General features: G+C 39.5%; 1 protein-coding gene across 2 annotated transcripts in view; it reads right to left on the minus strand.

Moving 5' to 3' along the window:
* hipk2 (homeodomain interacting protein kinase 2) overlaps positions 1-14,668 on the minus strand; it is an 89,077-nt gene that overhangs the window by 35,480 nt on the left and 38,929 nt on the right. The gene's annotated exons all lie outside the window — the stretch shown is intronic.

Here is a 14,668-nt window from a genome sequence, read left to right on the forward strand (position 1 = left end):
TGTAATTTGCATTTTTGGCCTTGTGCGACTTATACTCTGGACCGACTTATGTATGTTTTTTTCTACCTAATTATGCATTTTTGGCCTTGTGCGACTTATACTCTGGAGCGACTTATGTATGTTTTTTTCTACCTAATTATGTATTTTTGGCCTTATGCGACTTATACTCTTGTGTGACTTATGTATGTTTTTTTCTACCTAATTATGCATTTTTGGCCTTGTGCGACTTATACTACGGAGCGACTTATGTACGTTTTTTTCTACTTAATTATGCATTTTTGGCCTTGTGCAACTTATACTCCGGAGCGACTTATGTATGTTTTTTTGTACCTAATTATGCATTTTTGGCCTTGTGTGACTTATACTCCGAAGCGACTTATGTATGTTTTTTATTCTATGTAATTTGCATTTTTGGCCTTGTGCGACTTATACTCTGGAGCGACTTATGTATGTTTTTTTCTACCTAATTATGCATTTTTGGCCTTATGCGACTTATACTCCAAAGTGACTTATGTACGTTTTTTTCTACCTAATTGTGCATTTTTGGCCTTGTGCGACTTATACTCTGGAGCGACTTATGTATGTTTTTTTCTACCTAATTATGCATTTTGGCCTTGTGCGACTTATACTCTTGTGTGACTTATGTATGTTTTTTTCTACCTAATTATGCATTTTTGGCCTTGTGCGACTTATACTACGGAGCGACTTATGTACGTTTTTTTCTACTTAATTATGCATTTTTGGCCTTGTGCAACTTATACTCCGGAGCGACTTATGTATGTTTTTTATTCTATGTAATTTGCATTTTTGGCCTTGTGCGACTTATACTCTGGAGCGACTTATGTATGTTTTTTTGTACCTAATTATGCATTTTTGGCCTTGTGTGACTTATACTCCGAAGCGACTTATGTATGTTTTTTATTCTATGTAATTTGCATTTTTGGCCTTGTGCGACTTATACTCTGGAGCGACTTATGTATGTTTTTTTCTACCTAATTATGCATTTTTGGCCTTATGCGACTTATACTCCAAAGTGACTTATGTACGTTTTTTTCTACCTAATTGTGCATTTTTGGCCTTGTGCGACTTATACTCTGGAGCGACTTATGTATGTTTTTTTCTACCTAATTATGCATTTTTGGCCTTGTGCGACTTATACTCTTGTGTGACTTATGTATGTTTTTTTCTACCTAATTATGCATTTTTGGCCTTGTGCGACTTATACTACGGAGCGACTTATGTACGTTTTTTTCTACTTAATTATGCATTTTTGGCCTTGTGCAACTTATACTCCGGAGCGACTTATGTATGTTTTTTTGTACCTAATTATGCATTTTTGGCCTTGTGTGACTTATACTCCGAAGCGACTTATGTATGTTTTTTATTCTATGTAATTTGCATTTTTGGCCTTGTGCGACTTATACTCTGGAGCGACTTATGTATGTTTTTTTCTACCTAATTATGCATTTTTGGCCTTGTGCGACTTATACTACGGAGCGACTTATGTACGTTTTTTTATGTACGCTTGTGCGACTTATACAAGGAAAGAGTGCTTTCCTTGTTGTGTTTTTCCCGAGAGCGAGAAAGAAACATGGAGAGGGAGGCCAGTTTTTTGGACCTCAGCAGGACCTTAGCATCAAGCCAGGGTAGTGACACAGGTTCCTGCAAAGAAGTTGTCCAAATGAACCCAACCCCCCCCCCCCCCCCCCCCCCCGCCTGCTCAAATGTGCTTTTCCGTGATTCCTACAGCAATTCCTGGCGTGATGATAGCAAGGCAGGTGGAGCAGTCGGGAAGATTTAGAGCATATGCGTGCTTGGCAATGAGGTTTGCGTTCTCGGGAGCCACAGGTGCACACGGCGGGGGGGTGAGGGGGGGTAATGGGGGGGCTCCGAGCATTGATTTCACAGGCAGCCGCCGCCAATGTAGAATAGCTAGAAAAAGTCTTTCTCCACGGTGCGACGACAATGAGACCGCGGAGGAACCTTTGAGGGCATGAATATGGAGATGAATACCCCACGGAGAAGCAGGAAGCCATTCCTGGGGGGGGGGGGGGGGGGCAAAGCAAGGGGAAGAGTCAAAGTGGCGGACGGGAAAAACGAAGACCAACGCAAGATACTCGTGAGGACAGCTAATGGCAGCCTCTCTTCTCGTGGAGTGCTTTTTCCTGTTAGCGGGGGGGCGGGTGGGGGGGGGGGGGGGGCGGGGGGGCTGTCTTTCCCTCCGTCCACCAGCGAGACCTTATTTACCTCCCGTGTACACGCCGCTTATTTCTAACTGGCTGCTATTGAATAAAACATCGTTACATTAGACCAATGATGAAGTCTTTGAAGCCGAAATGAAAGAAATCTAATCCATTAGCATAGATTGTCTACCGTGTGTGTTTGTGTGTGTGTGTGTGCGTGTGTGTGTGTGTGTGTGTGGTTGTGAGTTATCTGTGTGTAAATGCTGCAGGCTTGCAGGGATCCATCAGTCTCCCGTCTGGAGCCAAGCTAAGGGAAGGTCAGCCTGATGGATACATCCTGACATGCACACAGGCTGTGAAGTCAGCTGTATGTCCGCATGTGTGTTAATGTGTGTGTGTGTGTTCATGTGGGGGCGGGCGGCAGTGGGGGCTGGGGGGGGGGTGGGTTGGCAGGCCCGTCACAGGCACGGTTCAGCAGAGCAGAGGGCGGAGAAATGGGTATGAAGGGATAGACTGCCCTAGTTTGAAGGGGTAAAACATACATAAGTCGCACAATGCCAAAATTACATAATTAGGTAGAAAAAAACATACATAAGTTGCTCCGGAGTATAAGTCCTACAAGGCCAAAAATGCATAATTAGGTAGAAAAAAAACATATATAAGTCGCTCCAGAGTATAAGTCGCACAAGGCCAGAAATGCATAATTAGGTACAAAAAAACATACATAAGTCAATCCAGAGTATAAGTCGCACAAGGCCAAAAATGCATAATTAGGTAGAATAAAAAACATACATAAGTCGCTTCGGAGTATAAGTCGCACAAGGCCAAAAATGCATAATTAGGTAGAAAAAAACATACATAAGTCGCACTGGAGTATAAGTCGCACAAGGCCAAAAATGCAGAATTAGGTAGAATAAAAAACATACATAAGTCACTTCGGAGTATAAAGAAAAAAACATACATAAGTCAATCCAGAGTATAAGTCGCACAAGGCCAAAAATGCATAATTAGGTAGAAAAAAACATACATAAGTCGCACTGGAGTATAAGTCGCACAAGGCCAAAAATGCATAATAAGTAGAAAAAAACATACATAAGTCGCTCTGGAGTATAAGTCGCACAAGGCCAAAAATGCATAATTAGGTAGAATAAAAAACATACATAAGTCACTTCGGAGTATAAAGAAAAAAACATACATAAGTCACTTCGGAGTATAAGTCCTACAAGGCCAAAAATGCATAATTAGGTAGAAAAAAACATACATAAGTCGCTCCGGAGTATAAGTCGCACAAGGCCAAAAATGCATAATTAGGTAGAATAAAAAACATACATAAGTCACTTCGGAGTATAAAGAAAAAAACATACATAAGTCGCTTCGGAGTATAAGTCACACAAGTCCAAAAATGCATAATTAGGTAGAATAAAAAACATACATAAGTCAATCCAGAGTATAAGTCGCACAAGGCCAAAAATGCATAATTACGTAGAATAAAAAACATACATAAGTCGCTCTGAGGGTGGCGACGCATTTCCCGGAAAGATAAATCGGAACGCTGCGGATGCTTCAAAATGATGCCACGCCACTCTTATGTTCTGGACGCCCCACCGTCAACAATCCCGGAGGAAACACACGGACCACACAAAAAGCGAGCGAACGCCAAAGTCAAGGCGGGAACGCAAACAGATGACGACGCATGCTAACGAGCTGTCAGTCAAGCAGCTTAACCAGCTGGTGCGCCCGTCAGGATGCCTGAGACGTATCAGCAAGCCGGCAGACGGCAGGACGGACCGGAGACGTGGCACAGGCGGTCACGTCGGGCAGATGGAACATGTCTGCTGGTGGAGGGGAGATGCTAAACCGAGGCCTTGATCACGTCTACCAATTAAAGAGTGTGACACATTTACATGCTGGGCTCCATCGCCAGCGATAAAACCGGACTAGAATAGCCACCATTTTGGATAAAATAAGGAGAAAATGATTTGGATAGGTCACCAATGTCATTACACCAAAATTTCACCAAAAACATCAACATTTATTCAATAAGCAGCCTATTCTATCCTAATTAAATTAATCCTATTAAATTTGAATTTTTTATTGATCTTTTTTTTGATCCCCCTAAAATTTGATATTTTTTATTTTTTATTTTTTACAAACAAATCTTATTAAATTTGATATTTTTTATTGATTTTTTTGTTTCACAAATTTGAGGTTTTTTATAGATTATTTTATTGACCCCCTAAAATTTGACATTTTTAATTCATTTTTTAACAAAAAATCCTATTAAATTTGATATTTTTATTGATCCCCCTAAAATTTGATATTTCTTATTGTTTTTTTAAAAACAAATCTTATTAAATTTGATATTTTTTATAGATTTGAGTTTTGTTTTTTTATAAATTTGAGTTTTTTTTATAGATTTTTTTGGTCCCCCTAAAATGTGCTATTTTTTATTGTTTTTTTAACCAAAAAAAATCCTATTAAATTTGATATTTTTTATTGATTTTTTTATTGACTCCTCTAAAATTTGATATATTTTTTTTACCAAACAAATCTTATTACATTTGAGTTTTTTTATGGATTTTTTTTATTGACCCCCTTAAAATTTGATATTTTTTATTGATTTTAAATCCTATTAAATTTGATTTTTTTTATAGTTTTTTTATTGGACCCCCTAAAATTTGATATTTTTTTAATTGATTTTTTAACCAAAAAAAATCCTATTAAATTTGATATTTTTTATTTATTTTTTTAATGATCCCCCTAAAATTTGATATATATATTTTTTTACCAAACAAATCTTATTAAATTTGAGTTTTTTAATAGATATTTTTATTGCCCTCCTTTAAAATGTGATATTTTTTATTGATTTTTTTAACCAAAAAAATCCTATTAAATTTGATATTTTTCATTTATTTTTTATTTACAAAAAAATCCTATTAAATTTGATATTTTTTATTGATTTGCTTTATTATTTTTTATTGTTTTTTATTTTTTTTATTGACTCCCCTAAAATTTTATACATATTTTTTACCAAACAAATCTTATTAAATTTGAGTTTTTTTTTATTGATTTTTTTATTGACCCCCTAAAATTTTATATTTTTTATTGATTTTAAATCCTATTAAATTTTTTTTAATAGTTTTTTTTATTGGACCCCATAAAATTTTTATATTTTTTAAATTGATTTTTTTACCAAAAAAAATCCTATTAAATTTGATATTTTTTATTGATTTTTTTAATGATCCCCCTAAAATTTGATATATATATATATTTTTTTTACCAAACAAATCTTTTTAAATTTGAGTTTTTTAATTTAATTTGAGTTAATTAATAATAATAATAATAATAATAATAATAATAATAATAATAATAATAATAATAATAATAATAATAATAATAATAATAGCAGCGTGGTTAGCAAGTCGTTAACACAAACACGCATGTCCTTCACGTGTCCTTTGGGAGAGGTGCAACCTCTGCGGATCAGGAGGCTTTTCTTGTGTCCTCACGCCTGCTGTGCCCCCCCCCACACACACACACCCCCGCACCCCCCCCCACGCTGTCTGTCACGTCGCATTCTTCCCTGACAAAAATGAGAAATGTCATCACGTAGAGAAACAACAGCAGGATTATGAAGGCTTTTATGGAAGAATTTGGACAAACGGGCTCATTCTTCACCGCCTGAATGCTTGCTTAAGGCAAACACGGACAGATACCGTCGTTGAGTGTGTGTGATACCGACATAGTTGATACCGACATAGACTGAGACATATTTTAGACATCATTGCGTACGTCAGAGATCGTTGGAGATCAGAGCTGCTGTGTCGAAACCCGAGTGTTCATCAACCCGTGAATCAGTGAAGTTCAAGTGTTCATGAACCTGTGAGTCAGTGAAACTGGAGTGTTCATTTACCCGTGAGTCAGTGAAACTCGAGTTTTCATGAACCCGTGACGAGTGTTCATCAACCTGTGAGTCAGTGAATCCTTGAGTGTTCATGAACCCGTGAGTCAGTGAAACTCAAGTGTTCATGAACCTGTGAGTCAGTGAAACTCAAGTGTTCATGAACCTGTGAGTCAGTGAAGCTCAAGTGTTCATGAACCTGTGAGTCAGTGAAGTTCAAGTCTTGGTTAACCCGTGAGTCAGTGAAACTCAAGTGTTCATGAACCCGTGAGTCAGTGAAGCTCGAGTGTTCATGAACCCGTGAGTCAGTGAAGCTCGAGTGTTCATCAACCCGTGAGTCAGTGAATCCTTGAGTGTTCATGAACCCGTGAGTCAGTGAAACTCAAGTGTTCATGAACCCGTGAGTCAGTGAAACTCGAGTGTTCATGAACCCGTGAGTCAGTGAAGTTCAAGTCTTGGTTAACCCGTGAGTCAGTGAAACTCAAGTGTTCATCAACCCGTGAGTCAATGAAGTTCGAGTGTTCATCAATCCGTGAGTCAGTGAAACTAGAGTGTTCATGAACCCGTGAGTCAGTGAAACTCGAGTCTTGGTTAACCCGTGAGTCAGTGAAACTCGAGTGTTCATGAACCTGTGAGTCAGTGAAGCTTGAGTGTTCATTAACCCGTGAGTCAGTGAAACTCAAGTGTTCATGAACATGTGAGTCAGTGAAACCCGAGTGTTCATCAACCCATGAGTCAGTGAACCTTGAGTCTTGGTTAACCCGTGAGTCAGTGAAGTTCAAGTCTTGGTTAACCCGTGAGTCAGTGAAACTCAAGTGTTCATGAACCTGTGAGTCAGTAAAGTTCGAGTCTTGGTTAACCCGTGAGTCAGTGAAACTCGAGTGTTCATCAACCCGCGAGTCAGTGAAACTCGAGTCTTGGTTAACCCGTGAGTCAGTGAAACTGGAGTGTTCATGAACCCGTGAGTCAGTGAAGTTCAAGTCTTGGTTAACCCGTGAGTCAGTGAAACTTGAGTGTTCATGAACCTGTGAGTCAGTAAAACTCGAGTCTTTGTCTAGCACCTGTGAGTCAGTGAAATGTGAGTCCATGTCAAGTACCCGTGAGTCAGTGAAACTCCACTCCTCATCAAACCATGAGTCAGTGAAATTGACACGTGAGACGTGAACTCGTGAGTAAAAACCCACAAGATTTGAACAACTCGTCCATGAATCGCACATCTCTATTTGGCCCAGCGTATGCTTGTAACATAAATATTAGATGGAAACAGGAAGTGAAAATACGTCACATGGACCAAATGAGATATTGAAGGCATCGTGTTCTCAGGTGAACAAACATCGAGAATATGACAGCAAAGTTTTCCGTCATGTTTTCCTAGTGACACGTTCCATCACTTCCTGCATGGAAAATCTCCATAAACGACATTACTTTGTAACTTAAGCATTTTTTTTTTCTGTCTTAGATTATTTCCATTTTCCATCGGGAACGTCTTAAAAGTCTCCACATGCTCCGGTTGTGGATGAAGAGACTTGAACGCTCAACATGAATTATAAAGCAGAGCTAAACATTCCCAATTCCTGAAGGTGGGAAATCAAAACACACGCAAGGCTGGAGACGGATGAATTTTCCCTCTTTTGTATTTTGTCTCTCCTGGTTTCCCTTTGGTGTGTGAGCGCTGGAAGAGGGGGGAGGGGGGGTCCTGGAGGGAGTCCAAAAGGACACAGTGTGAAATGAGCACAGCTTTGACCCCCCCCCCCCCCCCCGGTCCAATCACGTCTCCCGGTCATTGGGCGGCACAAGCTAGCGGACAACAAATACAACCAATGGGATTCCAGTGGCGGGAAAAAAGGAGCGGGAAGGAGGGGAGACCAAGACGGCGAAGAAGAGGGGGGGGGGCGGGGCCTCCACTCATGATGCACTTTCACCGACCTTTTGCCCAAAAAAACCACACTGGAAAATTTCCCGAACAAACACTTGCTGTCATGTTGTCGAGTATACATAAGTCAGTGGAACTGGAGTGTTCATGAACACGTGAGTCAGTGAAGTTCGAATCTTGGTTAACCCGTGAGTCAGTGAATCCTTGAGTGTTCATCAACCCGTGAGTCAGTGAAACTCAAGTGTTCATGAACCCGTGAGTCAGTGAAACTCGAGTGTTCATCAACCCGTGAGTCAGTGAACTTCGAGTGTTCATCAACCCGTGAGTCAGTGAATCCTTGAGTGTTCATCCACCCGTGAGTCAGTGACACTCGAGTGTTCATCAACCCGTGAGTCAGTGAATCCTTGAGTGTTCATCAACCCGTGAGTCAGTGACACTCGAGTGTTCATGAACCCGTGAGTCAGTGAAGTTCGAGTCTTGGTTAACCCGTGAGTCACTGACACTCGAGTGTTCATAAACCCGTGAGTCAGTGAATCCTTGAGTGTTCATCAACCCGTGAGTCAGTGAAAATCGAGTGTTCATTAACCTGTGAATCAGTGAAACTCGAGTGTTCATCAACCCGTGAGTCAGTGAAACTCGAGTGTTCATCAACCCGTGAGTCAGTGAATCCTTGAGTGTTCATCAACCCGTGAGTCAGTGAAAATCGAGTGTTCATTAACCCGTGAGTCAGTGAATCCTTGAGTGTTCATCAATGAATCCTTGAGTGTTCATCAACCCGTGAGTTAGTGAAACTCGAGTGTTCATCAACCAGCGAGTCAGTGACACTCGAGTGTTCATGAACCTGTGAGTCAGTGAAACTCGAGTCTTTGTCTAGCACCTGTGAGTCAGTGAAATGTGAGTCTATGTCAAGTACCCGTGAGTCAGTGGAACCCCAGTCCTCATCAAACCGTGAGTCAGTGAAATTGACACGTGAGATGTGAACTCGTGAGTAAAAACCCACAAGATTTGAACAACTCGTCCATGAATCGCACATCTCTATTTGGCCCAGCATATGCTTGTAACATAAATATTAGATGGAAACAGGAAGTGAAAATACATCACATGGACCAAATGAGATATTGCCACTAATGACACATGCTGTCATGTCCCCGTGACAGTCTTGGGGATGGGGGGAGGGGGGGTGGGGAGTTTGGGGGGGCCAAGGGGACGCTGCGGCCACACAAGACCCACGAATGCATCCTAAATCCTACATCTGTTTCCGTCCCTTTTAATAAGCACACATGAATACGCCGTCGTCACGGACAGCTGCACCCCCGAGGCCTTCGCTATCTCAGGCACAAACACTCGCATCAGGTACATTCCACAGCTCTCACTGGCCCCCGAGGGCGGCTTTGCAGCTGGGGGCCCAGTGGGGCAAAGCAGAGCATTCATAATAATATTTATGATTATTTTAAATAATAAAAATAACAAATATTATATTCTATTCCTACATGACTATTTTAATAAATCCCATTTATTATTATTATATATAATCCCTAAGAGTCAACAATAATGACAAAAAATAAAATTAAATAAAATAAAAAAAACAAAAATTAATTAAATCAAGTAAAAAAAAAATTATATTATGAAAGCAGGAAGTGAACAAATGTAACATATACAACATAATATAACATATATCACCTCGTACTTCGGTACGTGACAAAAAATATAGTAAAATTAAAATTAAATTAAATTAAAACAACTTAAACTATATTAGGAAAGCAGGAAGTGAACAAATGTAACATGTACAACATAACACATCTAACATAACATAACATATATCACTATATTGACAGTTACTATGGTAACCATTATGTCATTGCATGGTCATATCACCTTGTACTTCGGTATGTGACAAAAAATAAAATAAAATAAAATAAAATAAAATAAAATAAAATAAAATAAAATAAAATAAAATAAAATAAAATAAAATAAAATAAAATAAAATAAAGAAAGCAGGAAGTGAACAAATGTAACATTTACTGATTGCAAAAAATACCAGATGTAGGGGTAGGATTTACTAAGCTTTGCTTCTTCCTACTCCTTTCGGACAAACAAACAAGCAGTGAAATATTTCAATATTTGAACGTGAATACCCGCCTGCGTATTAGAGGTCATTGACGCGTGTCGGTAAATAGTGACAGCTCCGTTTCATCATTTTGGGTAAATGCCAAGCGGTCTAACGGTCCATTTCCATATCTGGAAATAGACACGTCCCATCTCCCATTAAAGTCACTGGTCCATTGTGCCTCCGGAGCCCAAGTAATACACACATGTACACACATGTACACACATGTACACACACATGTACACACACACACACGGTATCTCTGATGGGCTGACACAGAAAACCAAATCAATCAAGTCGGGAAGCGGGAAAAAAACCGTAGAGATGCTCGCACAAATGGACAAATAGACAAACATCGCCTAAAGTACCGACACAACACAAAACCCTCAGCGGGATTCAAGCTTGTATCACGCCCCCCCCCCCCCCCCCCCCTTAAAGATCTCCCCGGTGCTCGACGTGCCACTTTCAATTAGTTCCACAAAGTCAGTCAACCTCCACCGAAAAAGGAAGATGGGAACTCATTACCGAATTCCTCTCCAGTCTTTGGAGGCTACTAAGTCGGGACGGTGCGTTCACTGTCCCCGTCCCCGTCCCCGTCCCCGTATCGTCTTGTGGCCTCCACAGTAGTTGAGCTCCGTCTTCTGGATTAGGCTCTCTTCCATCTTTTCCTCTCCACTAAACACCCCGCCCCCCCCCCCCGAACCGCCTCCCCGAGCCACAGCTTCTAGCAATGACATCAGGGGTGTTCAAACTGCGGCCCAGCAGCCATTTGCCATTTTGACTAGAATAAAGAATAAAGAAAAAAATTATATTATTTGAAAAAGCATGAAAAAGTTTATTTTCTAAATTTGTCGACAACAAAACTGCCACCGTTAATTTATTTCTAAGAAATAATTCCTAAAAATTATTAATTATTATATAGAGCAATAATAGCAATTAAACCGTGATATTGTGGATGGATGGATGGGTGGATGGGTGGATGGATGGATGGATGGGTGGTTGGATGGGTGGTTGGATGGGTGGGTGGATGGATGGATGGGTGGATGGATGGATGGATGGATGGGTGGATGGATGGATGGATGGGTGGATGGGTGGATGGATGGATGGATGGGTGGATGGGTGGATGGATGGATGGATGGATGGTTGGATGGGTGGGTGGGTGGATGGATGTATGGGTGGTTGGATGAGTAGATGGATGGATGGTTGGATGGATGGGTGGAGGGGGGGTGGATGTATGGATGGATGGGTGGATGGATGGAGTGGATGGGTGGATGGACGGATGGACGGATGGTTGGATGGATGGGTGGATGGTTGGATGGGTGGATGGACGGATGGTTGGATGGATGGGTGGATGGGTGGATGGGTGGGTGGTTGGATGGGTGGGTGGATGGATGGATGGGTGGATGAATGGATGGATGAGTGGATGGATGGATGGATGGATGGATGGATGGATGGGTGGATGGATGGGTGGATGGATGGATGGATGGATGGGTGGGTGGGTGGATGGATGGATGATGGGTGGATTGATGGATGGGTGGATGGATGGATGGATGGATGGATGGTTGGATGGGTGGGTGGGTGGGTGGGTGGATGGATGTATGGGTGGGTGGATGGATGGGTGGTTGGATGAGTAGATGGATGGATGTTGGATGGATGGATGGGTGGAGGGGGGTGGATGTATGGATGGGTGGGTGGATGAGTAGATGGATGGATGGATGGGTGGATGGAGTGGATGAATGGATGAGTGGATGGATGGATGAGTGGATAGATGGGTGGATGGGTGGATGGGTGAATGGATGGATGGTTGGATGGGTGGGTGGGTGGATGGATGTATGGGTGGGTGGATGGATGGGTGGTTGGATGAGTAGATGGATGGATGGTTGGATGGATGATGTATGGGTGGAGGGGGGGTGGATGTATGGATGGGTGGGTGGATGAGTAGATGGATGGATGGATGGATGGATGGAGTGGATGGGTGGGTGGATGTATGGGTGGGTGGATGAGTAGATGGATGGGTGGGTTGGATGGGTGTATGGATGGATGGATGGATGGATGGGTGGATGGGTGGGTGGATGAGTAGATGGATGGGTGAGTTGGATGGGTGTATGGATGGATGGATGGATGGATGGATGGATGGGTAGGTGGATGGATGGGTGGGTGGATGGATTGATGGGCGGGTGGATGTAAGGGTGGACGGACGGACGGATGGATGGACGGATGGATGCATCTCCTGTATCGGGGAAGGGGAAGCCCCCCCGCCCCCCGCCCCCCGCCACCCACCCACACTTCCACTTACCACCTCCCTGCCATCATCTAGCTGCTTATGAATATTGTCATAAACTACACAGCCATTCATATTGTTGCACCCCCATATTGTGTGTCCCGTATGCGGTGTTCCATGGACAACGTAGCAACATGCTAGGTGGGCCCCCGCTAGGTGGGCCCCCGCTAGGTGAAAAAGCTAAAGCTTATTACCTGAACCTAAAATAAGCGTATTGGCGATGGAAGGATGCGGGAGCTCCAGTCAATCAAGCTGAAGATGGGGACGTGCTTGGTATGGATGGGGGGGGGTTGGGGGGGGTTGTACACGGTTGTCATGGCAGTGGAAGAGGTGTCTTCATAGTCACTGATTTGCTGGCTATGCAAATCCAAACAATGACAGGAAATGCCTGTGCCTCGGCTCCATGGTCTAATTGCCATGGCAATAAGCAAGCAAGCAGGAACAAATGAAACATTAGCTGGACTTTTTCCTTTTTTTTTTTTTTTTTTTTTCTCGTGACCAAGGGATGTTATAATTACGCTGAAAACAGAACATCAGCACTTTGGACACCACGTGCCCCCCCCCACGGCCTGGAAGAGGAATATGAATGCTTTTCATATTCCAGCATTCAAGTGTTTGTGTGTTGGTGTGTGGAGGTTGGACCAAAAGTGAAGGGCATGATACCTAAAAGTAGGGTAGGGGCCGAGGGAGGACAGAGATGGAGGGACATACGAGGGGGGGGGGGGCAGTGATGAGGGGAACAAAGGTGGACAATGATAGCCGATCACTCCAACCACTTCATGCTGGTCACCCTGGCTTTTTAATGCATGACACTATGTAGGGAAATAAAATAAAATAAAATAAAATAAAATAAAATAAAATAAAATAAAATAAAATAAAATAAAATAAAATAAAATAAAATAAAATAAAATAAAATAAAATAAAATAAAATAAAATAAAATAAAATAAAATAAAATAAAAAAGAAAAAAGAATAAAGGAAGTGGAAGTGAAACACTGTTTTTGGCTTTTTAATGCATGACACTATGTAGGGAGGGGAAGAGGAAGAGATTAAAAAAATAAAATAAAATAAAATAAAATAAAATAAAATAAAATAAAATAAAATAAAATAAAATAAAATAAAATAAAATAAAATAAAATAAAATAAAATAAAATAAAATATTTTTTTTTAAAAAAGAAAAAAGAATAAAGGAAGTGAAACACTGTTTTGGCCTTTTTAATGCATGACACTATGGGGAGGGGAAGAGGAAGGGATAAAAAATAAAATAAAATAGAATAAAATAAAATAAATAAAAGAAAAAGAAAAGAGAAAGTAAAAAAAGAATAAAGGAAGTGGAAATGAAACACTGTTTTTGTCTTTTTAATGCATGACACTATGTAGGGAAAATTAAATCAAAATAAATCAAAATAAAATAAAATAAAATAAAATAAAATAAAATAAAATAAAATAAAATAAAATAAAATAAAATAAAATAAAATAAAATAAAATAAAATAAAATAAAATAAAATAAAATAAAATAAGAATAAAGGAAGTGAAACACTGTTTTTGGCTTTTTAATGCATGACACTATGTAGGGAGGGGAAGAGAAAGGGATAAAAAATAAAATAAAATAGAATAAAATAAAATAAATAAAAGAAAAAGAAAAAGAAAAAAGAAAAAAAAAGAATAAAGGAAGTGGAAATGAAACACTGTTTTGGGCTTTTTAATGCATGACACTATATATATAGGGAGGGGAAGAGGAAAGGATAAAAAATAAAATAAAATAAAATAAAATAAAATAAAATAAAATAAAATAAAATAAAATAAAATAAAATAAAATAAAATAAAATAAAATAAAATAAAATAAAATAAAATAAAATTAAAAAGAAAAAAGAATAAAGGAAGTGGAAGTGAAACACTGTTTTTGGCTTTTTAATGCATGACACTATGTAGGGAGGGGAAGAGGAAGAGATTAAAAAAATAAAATAAAATAAAATAAAATAAAATAAAATAAAATAAAATAAAATAAAATAAAATAAAATAAAATAAAATAAAATAAAATAAAATAAAATATTTTTTTTTTAAAAAAAGAAAAAAGAATAAAGGAAGTGAAACACTGTTTTGGCCTTTTTAATGCATGACACTATGGGGAGGGGAAGAGGAAGGGATAAAAAATAAAATAAAATAGAATAAAATAAAATAAATAAAAGAAAAAGAAAAGAGAAAGTAAAAAAAGAATAAAGGAAGTGGAAATGAAACACTGTTTTTGTCTTTTTAATGCATGACACTATGTAGGGAAAATTAAATCAAAATAAATCAAAATAAAATAAAATAAAATAAAATAA

Source organism: Doryrhamphus excisus, linkage group LG6 (assembly GCF_037039965.1).
Source record: "Doryrhamphus excisus strain RoL-2023G ecotype Guam linkage group LG6, RoL_Dexc_Guam_v1.1, whole genome shotgun sequence".
Lineage (NCBI taxonomy): Eukaryota > Metazoa > Chordata > Actinopteri > Syngnathiformes > Syngnathidae > Doryrhamphus > Doryrhamphus excisus.